A 20,643-nucleotide genomic window follows, 5' to 3' on the forward strand; every position below is an offset into this window, starting at 1 on the left:
GCTGTTGTATAATCTCATGAGAGACAACTTTTTACCATTGGTGCTGGATTTGCTTTTCGCAGTGGAATAATTACAGGTTATGCCGATTCTACGACTGGCTGAGTTTCCTGCTATTAACCCCAATTTGGTATAAGCCTTGATCCCTTGAGTGGGAACGGGGTAGTCCATTAGCGGTTTTGTGTTTCAGTTGAGGGGTGGGAGATAGCGGGAAGCCCTTTGGAATTCCACGCGTGACCTTCAGCACTATTTAGATAAGTGTACCAGTTTCTCACTTTGGTTGCTTTAGGGAAGGGGTTGAACCATCTGATTGACTTGTTAGAGGTAGGGGCCCACGCCCATAGTGAAGTAAGTTTTCGTAGGGAGAGGGGCGAAGCTACCAGTGGTGCAGCTGGTGCAAAGCAACAGGGCCCAGGGGGCGAGAGATCCCAGTCGCCCTTCACCGGTAGAGGTATGATTTATTTGTGATGCGTTTGAATTATTTTATGTAAGCACTTGTCTTTAGTGTTTACTTTTCCACTCAAAGTTGAGGAGGAGAGGTTAAAAGGGGTCGAGTTGAGGGCCTGCCAGCCCGCAGAGTAGGGCAGTCATGGACACAGGCTCGGGCTGCCAGGCGTGGCCGGTATAGGTAAGAGCGGTGAGGGGGGCGGGGCTGGGCGGGAGGAAGTCGACATATGATGGGATAGGGAAAATAAAATGAATGGATAGCTAAAACCACATACCTTGAGCTCGCTGAACCGCCGAGTCAATGATGCGGCGGGCGTAAGTAGTTTAACATAATTTATTTAATTTTTCCATATCAGATTGTATGTGGACTCACTCCTCTGCCCGCTCAACTACTTCTACCGGTACTCTTCTGTTTTTTTGTTATTGTATAAGACATTCAGTTGCAAAGCAGTTAAGTTCATAAGGTCACAGTTCCAACCAGGAAAGAACACCTGCATCACGTACCTGCTTCCCAGACCGAGCAGACAACCATTGGCAAGCAGGCATGGCCGGTACAGGTAAGAGCGGTGAGGTGGAGGGGTGGGGGGGTTCAATTGACATGCGACGGGATAGGAAAAATAAACCACTTACCTTGCGTTCGCTGCATTGCCAACGTGCCAGGCGATCTGGTACAGGTGAGTTGAGGGTCAGGCATGTGCTCCCTGGAAAGTTGTTGTTGGTATTTTGTTCCCACCTTCCCAGCCTCTGCTTTTGTTTGTGATGTCGTGAAAAGGGTTCTGGGAGGGTGTGCAGGAGCTGGCCAGTGAAATTGCCCTATATTTCTATAAAAACTGACAGCTGCATTTGTGCAGTTGCACCTGGCTAGGTCGCCTTGGCACTTGTCAGTGGAGCATAGAAAAACACAAGATTTTGTCAACTCACCATCATCCCATGTTGCCCAGGCAGAGGTTCATCCCATAGAGGATGTCAATGTCCCTCACTCATTACCCAGGTAGGGGAGTCCTAGCGCAGGTACCTGACACTGATACTTTTGATGGCTCTCCTCCTTGCAGAGGAAGAGGTGCCTGGCATCAAGTCTTTTGCATAATGCCCATTGGTTACTTGCCCCAGTATGCCTGTGCATGGCTGCCACTAATCCACTTCATCTCAATTCCGTTTGCCCCTTCCTGATACAGGTGCCTGGCATTGAGTCATGCTTTCAGATACCCCACTCAGTTTTCCTGGTTTAGGTGCCTATCACTGAGACTATCCATGCTACCTCACTCGGTTACTTGTGTCCGTATGAACAGTTTTTAAAGTTGGTTCAATACCTAAACTAATTGTGAAAGAGTGTCCAGCAGTGGTCCAGAAGGGTCGGACGCATGCTGAATTTTTTTATGACATCCACTTGATAGATGTCGTTACGTTAAACGTTACGTTACGTTAAAAATATTTGTACCGCGCACATTCACCAACGGTTTCTTGGCGCTCATTGACAAAAAACGGTTACCAGGGGGAAGGGTTACTCAAATGCTGACTGAAATAGCAATGTTTTTAGCAGTGTGCGAAAACAAGCATAATCGGGGCAGAGACGGAGGGCCGTTGGGAGAGTATTCCAAGTAATGGAGGCCAAGTGAGAGAAACTCAGTCCTCCATGCTTTTTCCGTCTGTATCTGGGTACCTCAAGGTAATTGAGAGAGGTGGAGCGGAGAGCTCTGTGGGGGATGTATCGTGTCAGGCAGGATGAAATGAAGGCAGGGGCTGAGTCAGAGAGGGCCTTGAAGACGGTGCATCCAAGTTTAAAACTACAGCGTTTGGAGACGGGGAGCCAGTGAAGGTTACGGAGAAGGGGAGTGACATGCTGATGCTTAGGCTGACGAAAGATCAGGCGAGCACCCTGGTTCTGCACTAGTTGCAACCGGTGGAGATGGTAAGCCGGGATCCCAGCGTACAGAATGTTGGCATAATCTAGTCAGAACAGGTGTTTCTGATTGTCAGGGTATGAACCCTGCACAAGGAGGAACCACTACTCTAGACAGAGTAATCCATATACACACCCTCTCGTAGCTTGGCACAGAACAGTCAGGCTTATCTAAGTGCCAATGTGTGAAGAATTCGTGCAACACACAGCAAAATAATGAAAACACAAGTAAAATACTTCAGAAAGGGTTAGAAAAATAGACAATCATGACCAAACGACAAAATCCACTAAGTAGAACCTGAATTATGAATTCTTAAAGAATAAATAAAAAAATAGTGCTTAGAAACGAATAGCACTTAGGGGTTTATTGAGGTTGTGATGAACAAGGGAAAATCCAGAGTTCAGGGCACCTGCGATGGAAGGCAGGTCAACTACAGGACTCATGCAGGTCCTGCTGAAAAAGAACCTTGGATAGAGTAAGCGTCAATATCGAAGACTCAATGTGTCAGTTCCAATCCGCGATGGCGATGAAGGCTTTAGCGCAAACCCCTTTATGGTGCAGGAGCTGTGTTGTCATCAAGCTGCGCTGTCTGTCGGCATCAAGCCATACAATCTGTTGAAACAATGTGGTTGATCTGCTCCTGTGTTGTGACAAAGGGCAATGAATTGGTTCTGAGTCGTCACTGCGTCGATTTTGATGATTCTGTGCAGCAGAAGTCATCTTTCAAGGGCTGTGGACTGGATTGACACAGCTTGGCAGGGCAGGACTCACAAATAGCAGAGTAAGGGTGCAGTTGCAGGGTTGAAGAAAGTCTTTGATGTCCCTGGGATTTCAGAACATGGGGGAAGCCCGCTTCCCTTGGAGTCACTCTGGGTTCAAGAGAGATTGATCCAGTCCTTGTCCTTAGCAGGAAAGAGATCAGCAGGACAGAGATCAGCAGTCTGCAGGGCAGCACAGCAATTCAGAAAAGTAATTCTTCCAGAGCAGTAGCCAAGCAGAGTGGCAACCATTGCAGCACAGCATCTTTACTCCTGACAGAGTTCTTCACAGGTCCAGTAGTGTACTATCTTGGTATGGTCATAGGCCGAAGTACTTATACCCATACGTGCCTTTGAAGTGGGGGTGACTTTAAATCAGGCCCTTGAAGTTTACAGGTCTCCTTTTCTTCCCAGCCCTGGATCCAGTCTATCAGTCAGGGGTAAACAGCCGTTTCTGTGGGAAACCAGATACTGCCTATCAGGTGTAAATTTGACATCCCCCTCTCTCTTCCTGCCCAGGAAGAGCTATCAGAATGCAGACAAGGGTCTCAGTCACACTGACCCTTCCTGTGTTTGGGGCTGTCTGAAGAGAGAACGCACTAAGTGTAGCTGTCATTCACCCCAGATGTGTATTGGAGGAAGCCTGCAAGGCAGACAGAGTAGTAAGAGCGGAGAAATGTACACTTTCTAAAAGTGTGCTGTGGGCATTATTCACTGACAAGGTCTGACAAGGGTTTATTTTGCGGAAATATATGCTCTCAACAGATCTCAGAAATCAGTGTACCTATTATATACAAAGTGCAAACGACACAGTTCTCAAGTGAATGTGACAGTACATAAAAGTAAACACAAAACACTGAACAATACAGGATCATCAAATAATTTATGACAAAATATGTTAGCAATTATTGCATGTACATAATAATCATAATAGAAAAGTGAGATAGGAATAAGATGTCGACGTTTCAACCCAAGTTGAGAAGAAGGGTCTCCTCAGGGCTACGTCATTTGGCTTAGAACTTGTGAGAGACAGAAACCCAGCAACTGTAAGTGAGGTACTCAATCTATTTAACTTGTGCAGGTCGTAAACCTCTGCGACAGTGACCACTCACCACTGAGTATGTAAATCATATCATGAAATAAAGTAATTTGTAACCCATAGCATCATCAAAGGATAGATAAAGACAGGGGCTCAGTAGTTCCACCCTATTCCCATCTCTCAATGATAATGATATGCTATTGAGAAAAAGGGGGGTTAAGAGGGGAAAGAAGAGGGACGGGGAAGTGAAGGGAGGCGGAGGAGATTATTTATAATGCTCAATCCAGTTAAGGAGCTTAAACATATGCTACATGAGCACAGAGGGATAGTCCACTGAACTGAGACATTAGAAAACTATGGAACCTACCCACAGTGGTAGGACACTACAGGTGTGGAGTGTGTACTGTATGTGAATATATTATCAACTTGAAGGTGTTAGAAGGATATACAGAAATATTACCCTCAATACATTCTCAAATTGCAAAACTAGAAATGATATATATGTCATCAGATGCCCATGCAGAAAAATGTCTGTGGGTCAAGCTAACTCATCAATTAACGGATCATCCAACATTTGAGCAGGAGCAAATGTATTGTGGATGGAGCACCATTGGTTCAATACTTTGTGGAAATGAAACACTCAGACAATTACACAGTGTCTTGTTTTTCGCTTTTATGTACTGTCACATTCACTTGAGCACTGGGTTGTTTGCACCTTGGATATAATAAATACACTAACGATTACTGAGATTTGTTGAGAGAATATATATTAGCAAAATAACCCTTGTCAGACCTCTCTTTTTTATGTCATAATTGAGAAATGTTCTCTATATTGTAGTAGTTATTACATTAAACGAGGGGATAACTTACTGAGGTTGTGATTCCTACCTAGTGAATAATGCCCACAGCAATGTGTGTGTGTGTGTGTGTGTTTGTGTTACTATCCTTGTGGGGACTTGGGCATGATAACACACTCACGCGGTGGGAACTTGATTGCACTGTTGGGACCTGAACCCAGGTCCCCACAAGGTAATGTCTTCTAAATGATTAAAAATGACTTCAGGAACATCTGTGTCAATTTTTACAAATTTTGAAAAAATGACCTTGTGCGGACCTGTGTTTCATAAAGTGTGTTTATATTTTTGCTCGCTCTGCCCCCGTAGGCAGGAGGTGGTACTGCAGTCCTAAACACACTTTGCATTTAAACACACATTGCTCACGGAAACAAATACTAGCAGCAGAAAGGATGCACAATTCGAAGGGAAAGCTCCATATTCCTTTATTTATCCAAATATTTTTAATGTAAATTAAACTTTTCTCTACATAAAAACTTATTTACATGATGCTGCTTTTGAATTTAGTCTTTTTGTGTCTCAAAAGTGTGGTTTTATGAGCATTTTAAAAATCTATTTGAGCTGGAACACTTCACTATTGCCATGTGATCGTTATCTCCAATTAAAGAATGATGGTGCACTGCACTGTGATATAAAGTAAATCATTCTGATCATGTTTTGCAAATAACTTAGAGGACTATTCAGGCCCAGTGTTCAGAGCCCTTGTCTTTTTTCGCTATTGCAAAGTCAATTCACTCCAAGACTCTGACCATCCTTTGGTGGACTAGTCAGCCAGAGTGGACTTCAGTGCTGGTCACTGGTGCTGGTGGTGCCTGGTGCAACAGTCTTTTTTGGTTCACCCCGTGACCTCCTTCTGCATGGATGACCTCACTACAACCCTTCAAATGTGCCCCTCATCTCTTCATAGCCCCTCTCTCACATGCATTTGTTTTATTGCGCTACTCACACCAGTGTAGGTTGTCAGAGCATTATACATCACACACATTATACAGAGACAATGAATCATACAACTCTAAATTAGTCTGTAGGTAATGCTACAAAAGACACTAAGGATTACGAGGTGTAGGAATCGCATGCCATCCATTGAATGTTTTTTCTGGAGACGCACAAACTCAGGATTTAAAATATACCACAGTAGTTGGGATACGATTTTCGAATCCAAATGTACTACTATCCAAACAAACAGTTTTTAGCAATATTAGGATAATGAAAGTCTGGGGGGAAAACATAACATTCTAACTTATGCCATACAGTTTGCATGCAGCTCTGATTAAAGTTCTTTGGTCACTGTTCTATTTAAGATTGTAATTTATGAACTACAAGTAAGGGAAAGATCTCTGCAACAAGAGCAGTTATCCACTGAGCAACTCGCATAAAATACAGTCCTTTTGACTGCATGGTGCACTTTCTTTGCAGTCCGCATATTAACAACCTGGGCATAATTTTGATCACGCTAATCAGAGTAATTTTTTTAATTCCTCTTCGGTAGGTACTCTTTGACGTAGAAATACTGATAATAACGCAATTACACCTGCTTGCGTAACTGAGAGTAATTTGGGGAAAAACTACCCTACCAGGAGACAAACTTAGTGAGTGCATGTGACTGCTTGAGCTTGCTATTTGTGTTCTGCTGCATTTAGTGTTATTTCTCAATGGAAAATGCATCCTTGCGTCCAAAATGGAATTTAGCGCTAGAAGCTGGGAGTAAGTTTGAGGAAAAACTCAACTGCAACAGCACATTTAGGGCTACTGCTTAGCACAAAATGCCTTCTCAAGGCCATTATGGCTGTTTGGGGGGCATTTGGCAATAAGACAATAGTGCTAAATACGGGGGAGGTACATTTTTTGAAAACCCACCCCAGGAGTACATTTCACAAGCAAGATCGGCTCCTTGCCCTTGCTATTCTTGTTCTGTTGCATTTAGCACTATTTCTTAACATAAAAAGATTTCTTATGCTCATCTTTGGACGCAAGGGTGTATTTTTGCATTATGAAATAGCACTAAACCTAGAATTACTCTTTTTGTGTAATTATGCATAATTTCACAGAATTTTTAGATAATTCCACTTGATTACCCTACACTAATTAAGCGAGTTACACCCACCCCATTATTAACCCTCTGCTCTACTTTCAGTTGAATCAAAACTACCACTAGCAAAAACTCTGAACTCTCTCCAGCAGGAAGATTAATCACCAGAGTTATCTAGACATTTTTATTGTTGTCTGAAAACTGATGTACACACAAAGAACTCTGCAGCAGGTGCTTTTAAGCTCATAGGTTACTTCTAAACACAGCCCACCCCTGAGCTCAGCGCCAGGTGCGGCTTCAGCAGCTGCACCGCTCTAAAGCCGTCCTGTAGAGAGCATCCCACCCTCAGGTTTTTCATCCGAGCATGGGGCTTCTTTCATGTTCAAGTGGTATTATCCAGTCTCCGTAATAGCCTAGGGTTCACTAGACTGTAAGTACATGGCCAACTGTGCTATGTCTCAAATATATCCTCTGACTTAGATCACTTCAGACCATTCTTTTTCTGCATTTCAAGCCACTCTTGAAATTTCTGGAGCGCTCAAAGCACACTGATCTGTATTTTCTAGCCAGGTGTCTCACTGCATCCATTAGTGTTGAAGGCATCAACAATGGAAAATCACCTAAGAGTACTGTTCCTATTGCCTACTTTGACTGGAAAAACATAGTAATCACTGGGTATTTAAGGGTGTTACTGGTGGCCTTCTGTGGAGCACACACCCCTGACATCTCTTCAGAGAACACCACTTCTACACATGATGGGATGCACCATCCACAAACCTCCTGATTCAGTGTAACTGATCCAGGATCATCACCCTTGTTTAAATCTCAATTGCTCTAGGGTTGCACTCTACATTGCCACATGGATACTTGGTGGTGCATGGTAAGACACAGCAGACACCATGGAGCTGTGGTGCTGGATGTCAGGCTGGAAAGCTGTTGCATACTTTTTGGCCCCATTTCCCCTCATCCCTGAATATTACTTACATACACCTTGAACCTTTGGACAATCAGAAACACACTCATTTTAAAATCATATCAAGTTAACCCATGGTTTTACCTACTGCCAGGGTTTTAAGTGAGATGAAAAAAATGGGGGTTCTCTCAAAGGGGCGTGGTCAATGTAATTAAGGGCATGGCTTAAAACACGTAAACTAACAATCTGTGTGTGCCGCCCTAGTTGTATTTTGCTGTTTCTGTCATTGCATCCAGATATATGATACAACAAGTAACATCATACCTACAACAAGTCAGAGGTATTGGCTTTGTCAATGGTTGTTAGTTGCATAAGATAAATAAGCAGCAACTATAGCTTGTATATAATATTCAAAGAGTTACCCCTTAAAGCCCTGGTAACACCACAACAATGTTGCTGCTCCTGAGTTTCAAAAAGAGAAGAGAAATCGAGAGAGAAAATGACTCTTTAAAGGATTTCCCTTCCCCTACAACACACACCTGGCATGACGTTATGCCGTAACTTATTCACTAGTGAGAAGTGAGCAGTGTGAGCACGCGCACATCGATGTGCCTGCTGTCACTGTGGTTGGAAAAAGCGAACCACCTGTGCCAGGGCACAAGACAGAGCCCGAGAGAGAACCATTTCGAGGCCTCCTTTAAAAAACTGAGCACCGTTGAGACCTGGCCCACTTAAAGTCCTGCCTATTGCTCTTATTTTAATGTGAATGCAAATCTGAGAGAAAATACTTTTGATTTGTTTTGTTTGCACAGTGCACTAACATGCCACTTCGATAGGAGGCATGCTGCATAAAAAAGTAATAAATGAATAAATCAAGCAAGGGGTACCGTAATTACTGATAAGTAATGTGCACAGTGTACTCAGTTTTGCACTCAGAACTGGGGGAGGAAGTAACAGATAAAATGATAAAATGTTTACCACTTTACTACACAAACACAAAATCTGCACCATTTGCAGCAAGTTTCGTGACACATTTTTCCTGATGAAAATTCCGTCTGTAAAAATTCTTGGGGTGAGAAATGTGTCCTCCAGTTGTAATCTAATACATCGTTTGCGTTCAAAAAAGGATTAGAGTTTACATTGGTTTGAAGCAATCAAGAAAAGGACAGAATTCGTTATAATTAATCATTTGCATTTACAATTAAATACAAACCTGTGATAAAAGGTGTTTATTTTGTATTAAGCGCATATCAGGTACTCTTCAAAACTTGCACTAGCACTGAGTTTAAATTGCAGTGGTATTATTACCTGTTTTAAAGCTTTCTCAACCCTTACGAGCGAGAATTCAGGAACAGTAATATACGAGTTATTAGATATTAGCTTGCATAATGTTCTGAACTTTCAGAGCTTACTTGAAATGCGTTCTTTATGAACATAGAGTCCCTGAAATAAATGGTTTGGAAAAAATACCTGTGAAGCTGGTGCGCAAGGATGTAAGCAAAACATTTTACAAGTCTGCTCACTGAAGAATCACTTTACCCAGTTTGAATAGCATTTCCTCTGCCCCTCGGAATGACTGGGACACTGAGAGCAGAACGAGGTTTAAGCACCCAGAGACTGAACCCCTCTAACTCTTAGCAAGTTTGTAAACATTAACAAAGCAATTTGTGTAATTTAGAAATGCAGGCATGAAGTCATACTGAGGTTTATTTGTCACTAAAATTAATTGGGAGAGTAGGTGGCATGTCAGCTCAACATTCTGTGATTCTGGGCAATTCACATACTCTCCCAGTGCCTACAAAACAAGCATTGTCATAGCCAATAGATCCTGCCTTTGTCACCTTATAAGTGTTTAGTGATGCAGCACGTTATCCTGGGTGTTCCAACATCTACTGTGATTTCATGTGCCAATGAGGATGTAGGGAGGCTATGTACAACAAGAATGTGTGTATACTGAATGCTAGAAACGAAGGGAACAATTAACACCAATCTGTCTTTTATTAAATAAAGCTGCCTAGAATGTTGTGAGGCCAGTGTTGTGCACTGTAGATAGAGATTACTTGGAAAGCAGGTTTTCCCACTAGAGGCCTGTTCTATAGTTAACGGTCACCTCACGGTCACTTATAGACATTTTACTGGAAAGAATGCATATTGGTGTAGCTACCTCTTTTGACCATACATGGAGTCGAGGGGGAGGATCAGTATGCATATGGTATGACTCTCAGTTTAGTCACTCCAGCTTCCATCTTGTTTGAGGATTACATCACTTTTTTGTGGCCAGGAGTACATAGTGCTGGGACCTGGGCAAATGAGTAGTGGCAACTAAACCCCAGCACTGTGGTGTTAAAAATCTCTGCACAAAATGCGATTTTGGATAAAACTTCAAAAGTCAACAGGTGGGGTGCGTGAATGCCATCTTAAAAACTTTGGGGATTTATTAAGTCATTGGAACCAATCTATGTTGCCCTTCATTATAGAAGTTTAACAACAACAACTCCAATCCAAACTTACATCCAATTTTTAAACCGTGCACACAATTAAAAATTATCCATAATAAGCAGTAACAGCAACCAATCACAAAGGCATTTGTGGTGTAAGCACAATTTACTTTTCTTCTAGTTGCCCCTTTAAGTAATTTAGTGAACACATCTTTACTTTGGTAAGTTTACCGCAACACTTAAAATTATGTTGCTCTTCACGCATGGTTTTAAAGGTCTACAGCAACACCTGTGGCTCAGGGGAATAGAGTATTGAGCGTGGATTATAAATAACAAGGGGAGTATGATGAATATAGAGCTCAAGGTAAAAGGAGAGAGAGTGTCAGAGAGAGCGGAAAGTAAACTGTGAAATAGAGAAAGTGAAATACAACAGAATGAGAGAAAGTAAAATGAAAGGAGAAGAACAAATGAAACATCAAAAAAGAAAAGGACAACAAACACGAGTGAAGAAAGAAATATAGGGATCAAAATAGAAAATGTGAGACAGGAAGAGGGGAGAAAGGAGAAATAGAGGTAGTTGAATATAAAGGGAAGAGGGTGGAGTAATATCCAAAAAGAGAAAGGAGGAGGAGAAAGATGCAAAGGCAAAGAAGGAAAAAGAAATGGGAGGTCTTGAGAGAGGATAGGAGCGAGCGAGTAAGAAAATGAGACCGAGATTTAAAGTGAAAGAGACTGACAGAAGGAGCGGACAAGAAAGAGAGCAAGAGAATGAGAGGAAAGGGAGTGTGCCTTACAATTGGAACAGTTGCAGAAGTCTGACTATAGGGCTAACTAGTAATGCGTGACAACGTCAGCCTGGCTCTTACGCATCAGCAAATTGTGTTGTGTGACTTGCAGTTTCACTTTTAACATATACAGTGACTGAAAGTGCGATATACAGCTTTTCGGCTATCAGCAGACCAAACGCGTTCCTGAATTAAAGGGCGCACTCCTTTAATTCTAAACGCATCTTTAGCGCCTGGATACCCCCGAGGTTGATTAGCCGCTGTACAAGTCCCAATTGATTAATTGTAAATAGATTCTCTTTAATCTCTCCTCCTGAAGCTATGGTTATGACTTGATGGGTAGAGTAAACAATAACTGTTCACTAAGTATAAATGGTCAGCTGGTCCGTTCTGGAGTCCTTATTGTCTGATTTTTATTTATATAGCACTTACGAACCCCTGATGAGGCGATACATATGGAAACAGAATGCTGTAGCCCATAGATGTGAATTATGTCCCCATATTTCCACAACATATGGCTTAGGCAGCGTAAACCACGCAGAATGGCTTAGAACTGCATTAAAAATGCTAATGCTCACAAACTAGAAAGATAGCTCAGTGGGCAATGTGCCAGTTGGATAGAGCTGAATGCCACCTTCAGCCACGCTTAAAACCAGGTGAGACATTCAGCAGATCAAGAACTAATGGACCAGCATGGTTGCAGAGGCTATCCAAGCTTACTGACTGGACCAATTCCTTCCCCGCGCTTCCATGCGCTCTCACGGGACCAACCAGATCCCTACTATACAGAAGCCTTAAAAACAAGCATTTGTAATCCTGCTCCAATGTTGTTTTCTGCATCTCAAGAGGATACAAGCCACTTTCTCCAAATGCAATAGTTGCTATCCTTCGTCTTCTTCACAAATCCATATAAGTATCGCAAGGCCATATCGTACAAAGGGGCATAATATAATTTTATACTTTTGAAAACTGGTCTAACATCCAAGTTGAACATCACAAAAAGTGATGCATGGGATGCTTGAGTGAATGTCATTCACTCGTAATTACAATGGTCACATTCCAATGCACCTTTTTTTTAACTTACTTCTTCATTTATAGTCAGGGAATAATCATTTAAGTAGTTTTTCACATTGAGAAAACGTTCCAACATACATCCCTATATGGCAGTAGGCAGTGCTTTAAATGGGAAAAAATAACTGCAGGTTCTCATTAAAATGAGCTAGAGGTGTAGTGAGGGGGCGGGGCTAGGGGCGGGGCTAAAGGCAAGACCTGATGATACTTCATGACTTCTTTTATTAGTTGCAGGACACATCAAAACACATGATAAATGTGTTTATATAAACAAAGCAAGTTAACTCATTACACAAAAATTCCTTTTTTTGCAATAGATGCACCTTCTCAATGCCATACTGTTAATTGCTGTTGTTTGGCACAAAACCATATATTTTTCAGCATCTGAGTAGAAAGAAACTGAAAATACCCCCACGTCACACCAAAGCTCTTATGGCACCAAGCAAATGAAGCAAATCATCATGACCCTCCTCAGAAGATATCTCTTGTCTCTTCCATAGATCTATCCATTCATCCTTTCATCCTACCATTTACCTGCTGATGCCCACCATTTAACCTTTACATTCTGTCGTCTATTCTGTCTTTCATCCATCATTCAGTTTTTCACCATTCTGTCTGTCCACCCTTCATATAAACATCTATCCATCCATCCAACTCAAAACCTATCCATTCATCCTTTCCCTCTTCCATCTCTTTATCCACCCTTTCGCTCATCAATCAATCCTTTCGTTCATCTGTTCATCAACCCTTTCACTCCTTTATTCCATCCACCCTTCCATTCCATCACCCTTTCACTCAATCCCTCCTTTCACTCATCCATCCTCCATCCCTTTCATTCATCCTCCCTCCCTTTCATTCATCCATCAAATCTTTCACTCATCCACCCATCATCCGCCCTTTTATGCAATCATCCATCCTCTTTCACCCAGCAATTCATGCTTTCACTCATCCATCCATCTATACATCCACCCTTGCTCACTCATCCATCCACACACTCACCCACTGAAAATACCCCCACTTCGACCCAAAGCTCTTATAGCACCATGTAAATGAAGGAAATCATCATGACCCCCCCAGAAGATAGCTCTTGTCTCTTCCATAGATCTATCCATTCTTTCTTTCATCCTACCATTTACCTGCTGATGTCCGCTATTTAACTTTTACATTGTGTCGTCTGCTCAGTCTTTCATCCATCATTCAGTTTTCACCATTCCGTCTGTCCACCCTTCATATGCAAATCTATCCATCCATCCATCTCCAAACCTATCCATTCATCCTTTCACTCATCCATCTTTTTATCCACCCTTTTGCTCATTTATTAATCCTTTCGCTCATCTATCCATCAACCCTTTCAATCCTTTATTCCATCCACTCTTTCATTCCATCCACCCTTTCACTTAATCCCGCCTTTCACTCATCCATCATCCACCCTTTCATCCATCCATCCTCCCTCCCTTTCATTCATCCATCCAATATTTCACTTATCCACCCATCATCCGCCCTTTTATCCAATCATCCACCGGCCTCCCCCTTTCACCCAGCCATCCATGCTTTCAGTCACTCACTCACCCATCCATCTATTCATTCATCCATCCACCCTTGTCCACTCATCCATCAATAACATTTACACTATTAATACAACGTTCATTGCTTTATCAGGTTCTCCATGAAAGTTGTGACTCGTTGTATCATGCTCTTTTTTTACTACTGCGTGCGTGTGTGTGTGTGTGTATACCACAGTGAATCCGGTTCAAGCAGAGGCTGTCTTATCATGATGTTATATATACACAGTTACTTACATAGGCAAGCCATGCTGTTTATGTAAATCACAGTTGCAGCATAATTTTATCACCAAATACTTGGTAATTGATAAAACTGTACTTCAGCAAATTATTCAATCCTAAATATAAAGCCTCGGTACAATTTTTTTTAAACCATAAATATCGCAAGTAATTTACACATGCTGATAATTAGTTAAATAACTCAAGGGTCCCTCCATTGGTAAAATACCGCTGACAGTTCTTTCATACAACCTGAGTATTAACATTTTGCGCATCTCCCCAAGTGGGCAAGTTATGAGTTTTTGTCCCAAAAATGTCCATAAATCATCTTACAATCAAGATGTTAATGTCCGTATTCAAGCTTATTTAAAGTCTCTTCGTTTTTGGCGATGGTCAACCTCTCCCAAAGAAAACTGACTAAGGAAGAAATTGAACTGCTCTCACTGGGTTTGTCTTTTTGTCCCACTAATAATTTTCATTTTGCGCAGACTCGAATTGATTTATTTTATTTTGCGCATAAGTTATTAAGTAACTGTGTATATATATGTTAAGTATGTCCACTGATATCATGTGATTTTCAAGTAAGGTTTATTTCAGCACGAAGACATAGGTCTACATAATACAAAGTCCAAGTCTCAACTGCCTATTGTAACATAATACCCAACTTAACCACATACTCTGGAATCTAGAACCCGTTTAAGTAATAACATGTCTCATGCACTGGCTCACGCAGGAGCTCATGCAGGTGCATGCGACAGGTCAGACCCTTAAAGGAAAACATACATAAATAAGAGAGAATGTAACACATCTCCCTATTGACAAAACTAAAGCAAGTGGAATAAAAAAATATAAGATAAGTAATGCATTTTACAAATGAACATGTAAATGTCGGAATTTGTAAAGCGCACAGCTACCTCCACCGGAGGTGTCCTGGCGCTGTCCGTATACCGCTTAGGAACCCTTCCTGGCTTTCCTGGGAAATGTTCACTCCTGGGCACCCCCCAGGTGCAGCCAGGCATCCCAGCGCTTTTGGGGCCGTAGTGGAGACTAAGCAAGCTATTGCCCAGAGTTGCAGCGTGGGACCCATGATCAGAACAGGCACTGAGGCGAGAATATCCAGTCAGGGGAATTAATGAGCCGGAGACCCGCCGAGGCGGGAATCGAACCCTGGTCCCTGGCCAGAGCTCTGCATCAAGGTCTGCCTGCTCTAACCATTGAGCCACACTTCTCCACATGAGATATGAGATATTATGCATAAAATTAAGCAACTTAAACCACAGTAAATTATACATCATTTGCAAACCTTATAGGAGTTTTGATGACTCTTTTAGAGGCTTTAACTCTATGTGCAACAGAATCTCTTAGATCATTTAGTAAACGACTTTTTGTCATTCTCTTGTTTGATTCATAAGGTAGATTGCATCTTGCTAATCTACAAAAATTCCATATTCTGCCATCTTGTGTCATGGCACTGTTATCAAACACTTTTTTTAATTGTATAGGCTCACTGTATTCATTAAGACCTTTCCTGATAAAACCTGGTTTTAGAATTCGAACCCAATCTCCCATCTGAAACATTTGTGTCTTGACTTTCCATTTGTTGTCATACCACCTTTTAGTTTTGAGTTGTTTGTCCTCCACATGCTTTGCAACATCATCCACACACACATTATTACCTGTAAAGTGAGAAGATTTTGCTTTTAACCACCACGGTAACACTTTAGACGCAGGATTCCTTCCCTTGAATAATTTAAAAGGACTTACTTGAGTGGTTGAATGTGGTGTAATGCGATAATTCCATAACCGTTCTCTCAAAGCACTTACCCAACTCCCACCATACTTGATTGAATCTGCAATGAAGTTCTTAAGCACCCGATTGAACCTTTCTACCTGTCCATTTTCGTGAGGTTCATAAACAGATATAAACCTGTGGACAATGTTACATTCTTTGAGAAAGTTTTTCATCTCTGATGAAGTTAACTGCACTCCATTATCAGTTACTAAACATAATGGGCAACCCTCTCTTGAAAATATGTCTTTGAAAAAATGTATGACTGCCTCAGTGGTAGCCTTAGCAACAAACTTAACCTCAGGCCACTAAGAGAGGTAATCGACCATAACTAAAGCATAGCGTGATGCTTCAGGTAACATGTGAAAAGGACCAGAAATATCAAACGCTATTTTCTCCCACGGTTGAGATGGCCACTTTACCACCTTCAGAGGCGGAGTGTAAACTTTACACATTCTCTCACTCGAGCAACACTCTGTACATTCTCTAACTGTCTTATCAATGAACCTATCTACACCTGGCCACCAAAAATAGTCTCTCACCAATCTTTTCATTGAAGAAATACCGGGATGAGTTCTATGAGCTATATTCAGAATAACCTCATACATACCCTCAGGTGGAACACATTTCCCAGACTTGAAGATAAAACCACTATCTAACTCTAAATTTTCTTGTACATTGTAAAATGGTAACATTTCAGATTTAACTTTATCTTTCCTAGGCCAACCTTTTTCAATATATTCTCTTATTTTTCTCCAGCAATCATCTTTCTGTACACATTCTTCCCAAACTTGTTCAGAAATGTCTTGAAATTTTTCTTTACATACATCACCAATAGTTAAAACAAAATCTAATTCACTTATTGCACTGACTCCATCTTGTCTACAAGGTAAACGCGACAAACAATCTGCTGTTACATTTTTCTTCCCAGGTACATATATCGTGACAAAATTATACTCTTGTAGTTTGGACGTTAATCTGGCAATTCTAGCTGTGGCATTCCATCCCCCACCAACAGATAAAATATTTACCAAAGGTTTATGGTCAGTCCTAAGTGTAAATTTGGTACCCCACACATACAACCTAAAGTGCTCTATCGCCCACACACAAGCGAGCAATTCCCTTTCGATAACAGCATATTTGCGCTCACATTCACTAAGGGTCCTTGAGGCGAAAGCAACATTCCACTCATTATCACCTTCTCTTTGGGAAAGAACACTACCCAAACCATATAGGCTGGCATCAACTGTAATTATACACTCTTTGTTCATGCGAAATGGTTTAAGAGTAGGAGAATTCACTATATCATGTTTGATTTCTTCAAAAGCATGTTGTTGTGCATCCAACCACTCATAATTTTCACCTTGTCTAAGTAACTTCCTCAGTGGTTCCATTTTAGTAGCAAAGTTATTTACAAATTTGCTATAGTATTCACATAGACCTGCAAATGATAACAACTGGTCTTTGTTCTCAGGTGCTGGAGCTTTGATAATAGCCTCTACATTCGATTTTTTCGGAATCACACCCACACCAGAAAGAGTATGTCCTAGATACTCTACCGATTCTTTAAAAAGATGACACTTGTGTGCTTTTAGAGTTAAACCACTTTGTTCTAATCTAGCACATACAGTGTGTAAATGTTGCTCATGTTCTGTAATGTTCTTTGAAAAAACTAAAATGTCGTCTTGAAAACATTTTACAAAATTATCTAGATCTCTGAAGATTTGAAACATAATTCTTTGGAAAACGGAGGCTGCAGAAGCTAGCCCAAAAGGCATACGTTTATATTGAAATAGACCCTGCGGTGTTATAAACGCTGTGAGCTTCTTGGAATCTTCCGTTAATCTGATTTGATGGTATGCAGATCTAAGATCCAGTGTTGAGAAAATGTGTGCACCATCAAATAAGGATACTAGCTCATTAATATTCGTTAAAGGATGACAATCCACAACAATATTAGCGTTCAAAGCTCTTAAATCAACACACACTCTCAACTTCTGATCAGGTTTTCTCACTAAAACTATAGGAGAAACCCACTCTGAGGACTCAATTGGCTCTATGATATCTTCTTTTAAGAGTTCATTTAACATGCCTTTAAGTTCTTCCCTAATGTTAATGGGGACACCTCTAAGTTTTTGCACTATGGGTGTATGATTAGTTTTTAATACAATCTTGTGTGAGAAATTTTTTAGTGTGCCTAATTTATCACAAAATACCCCTTTAAAATGATCAATTAAGTCTTTTGTCTTTCCAGAAGAGGTTGAGGCACAATCGGAAATATTCCCAATTAATGAAGTTGAAACCATTAAACTGTCATCACATAAAGAAATTTGTTCCTTAGCACGAGGATTCAAAAGAATACCCAATTTCCATTGGTCCAACCATCCCAACACATTCACTCCTTTTGGAGAAATGTATAGTTTTATATCAGATTTCCTGTGCCTGAAATGTAAAATCACATGGAAAAAACCAATGAAATCAATCTTATTGCCGCTAAAACTTTTGGCTCCAATATCAGGTTGCTTGAGATCTACCATAGATAAACTGTTAGATAAAGTTACATTAAAATAATCAAGAGTGATAATGGTCCATGGTGAACCAGAATCTACCATTACATTTATGTCTATTCCTAACACTTGAAAGACACATTTTGGAGATTTAAGAAACTTAATTTCATGGTCATCTATAATTGATCATGAAAGGATCAAGCTGAACGGCTTGCTCTCTGCGCACTGTAGCTACTCCCTTTTGGGTCTAAATAGTCATGTTGTACATTTTACATGAAAAATTAAAAAATTAAATGAAAACGACACCAGCTGGGATTTCAATCACATCAAGTTGTATTAACAATACATAATCACAATTACATATGCTACTCTCATATAAATTGTGAGAAAATTCAATGAAATTTGATGTTTTTGATCACATCTATGTGGCTTTTATCTTACAATTTGTGGCCATAAATTTTCATGCCCAATGCATTTCGGGCCTCCCGGCCCTTCGTCGGGGGCAAAACCTAAAAAGAAAACACATAAATCTTTTTGTAGAGACATATACTCGTCTAACATCATGCAGTTATGCAGTATGCCACAACTAGATCTTATACATGTGAAAACATACATAGTAAAAAGTGAAAACAAATACATTTTCCAAGAAACTCTAAGAAACCTGGTTATGAACATACATGAAGGAAAATAAAAATATGCATAATGCCATATTAGCAATATATCCAAACATCCAGGCACAAAAGATTAACTGTATGACCTTGAGATATAAAATAACTCACTTATTTGGCCTAAAGTGATGCCAAAATCAAGAGATTCAGAAAGATGGTCTGTGAAAACGTGATAGGTCTAGACCGCGTTTGCAATGTGCTGAAAAAATAATAAACAAGAAGAAACAGGTGAGTGCACCCCCTCGAAAACGAGTAAAAATACTGATAATGAACGTATAACTGTGTATCCTAAATAAACACACTCACGAGAAACTGAACTGCAGTATCAAGAATTCGGTGAACCGGGGTGTGGTGACAGTGATTCTTTAGGAACGCGTGTAACCAACCTGAAAGGAACACAATAAAGCATTATTGAAACGAACAAGTATCTGTTAGTTTCATGAAATTCCGCTTCACGCTATTTCAACTCACTTTTAAAACCCTCTCTTCACTTTCCGGACCCCATGCCGTGATACTACTCTGCCATGACCTCGAACGTCAACAAGTAACCGGCGACCTATTCTCGGTGTGTTTCTTCGAACAACTATCTGAAACAAGAGGAAACGGCCAGTTTGAAATGATTTGGCAAGCAATAACGTAATGCACCCTGTCTTTGAAAAGAAACCAAATACAAGAAATACAAGAAATACCTGTGCATTTTAACAATGCGCCTCTCTCAAACCGGACTACTACCACCATTCGACCTGATTTGCTTGACGCGACGCAGCGCCATTAAATGACGCGCTATGAATAATAAACATAAATGACGGACTACAAAGAAACCGGGGAAACGCGATGCATAATACAAAATGCAAAAATAGAAATAAAGAAACGCCTGGGGCGCCACATTGGTGCTGAAAAGGTGTATGTGTGTGTGTAAGTAAAGAATCTGAAATGGAAAAAAGATGCGCATCTCTACCTAAAATATCTCATTCTAACCCAGCAACATATAGACAGTAACCCTGAGTGTAATGAAAAATATAACTGTACAATTTTACTATGCTGTCTCACGTTTCCTACAGCATACAGTGACTGTGCAGTATCTTATAAAAAGCAAATAAAGTCCACACGATCATTTATCCCTTTGGGATCTTGTGTCTGTAACCTGCGAATCCAAAAAATCTCCCTCTGTAAAAGAGTCTTGGTGAGATTTTTGCCAGGTGTCGGAGTGACAATTTCGAGGATCTGGAGTTTCATCTGGGCAATCGTATGTCTATGGTTCTCCCAGTGTACAGCCAGGCTGCTCTTGGGATTCTTGTTTCTGATGGTACTCTTATGTTCCGAAATGCGGATTTTAATCTTTCTTTCTGTCTTACCTATATACAGGAGTCCGCATGGGCACTTGATGGCATATACGACATTAGCTGTGTTACAGTCTGCGCTTATCCTGACAGGAATTGTTTCTCCTGTGTGGGGATGTTTTACACAATCAGTCACGATAACATTATTGCAGTGAACGCAATTTTGACATTTTCTCATGCCCTTGTGGACTTTAGTAGAAATCATGGGGTGACGCTTCAACATTTCTTTTATGTTTCTTGAGCGCTTATACGCAAAAATTGGCTTGTCCCGGAACAGATCTTTGAAGTCAGTCTCATCCCTCAGTAACTCCCAATGTGTGGTAATG

At 40.9% G+C, this 20,643-nt stretch overlaps 1 long non-coding RNA gene across 1 annotated transcript; it reads right to left on the bottom strand.

The window, feature by feature from the left end:
- Nucleotides 1-19,264: 19,264 nt before the first annotated feature.
- LOC144819950 (uncharacterized) lies at nucleotides 19,265-19,763 on the bottom strand. Its single transcript, XR_013607636.1, has 3 exons — nucleotides 19,667-19,763; nucleotides 19,449-19,564; nucleotides 19,265-19,363 (listed from the first exon to the last, which is right to left on the bottom strand). It is a non-coding gene; the product is annotated as an uncharacterized LOC144819950 (long non-coding RNA).
- Nucleotides 19,764-20,643: the final 880 nt, after the last annotated feature.

The sequence above is a fragment of the Lissotriton helveticus genome, chromosome 2_1 (assembly GCF_964261635.1).
Source record: "Lissotriton helveticus chromosome 2_1, aLisHel1.1, whole genome shotgun sequence".
NCBI classification, from domain to species: domain Eukaryota; kingdom Metazoa; phylum Chordata; class Amphibia; order Caudata; family Salamandridae; genus Lissotriton; species Lissotriton helveticus.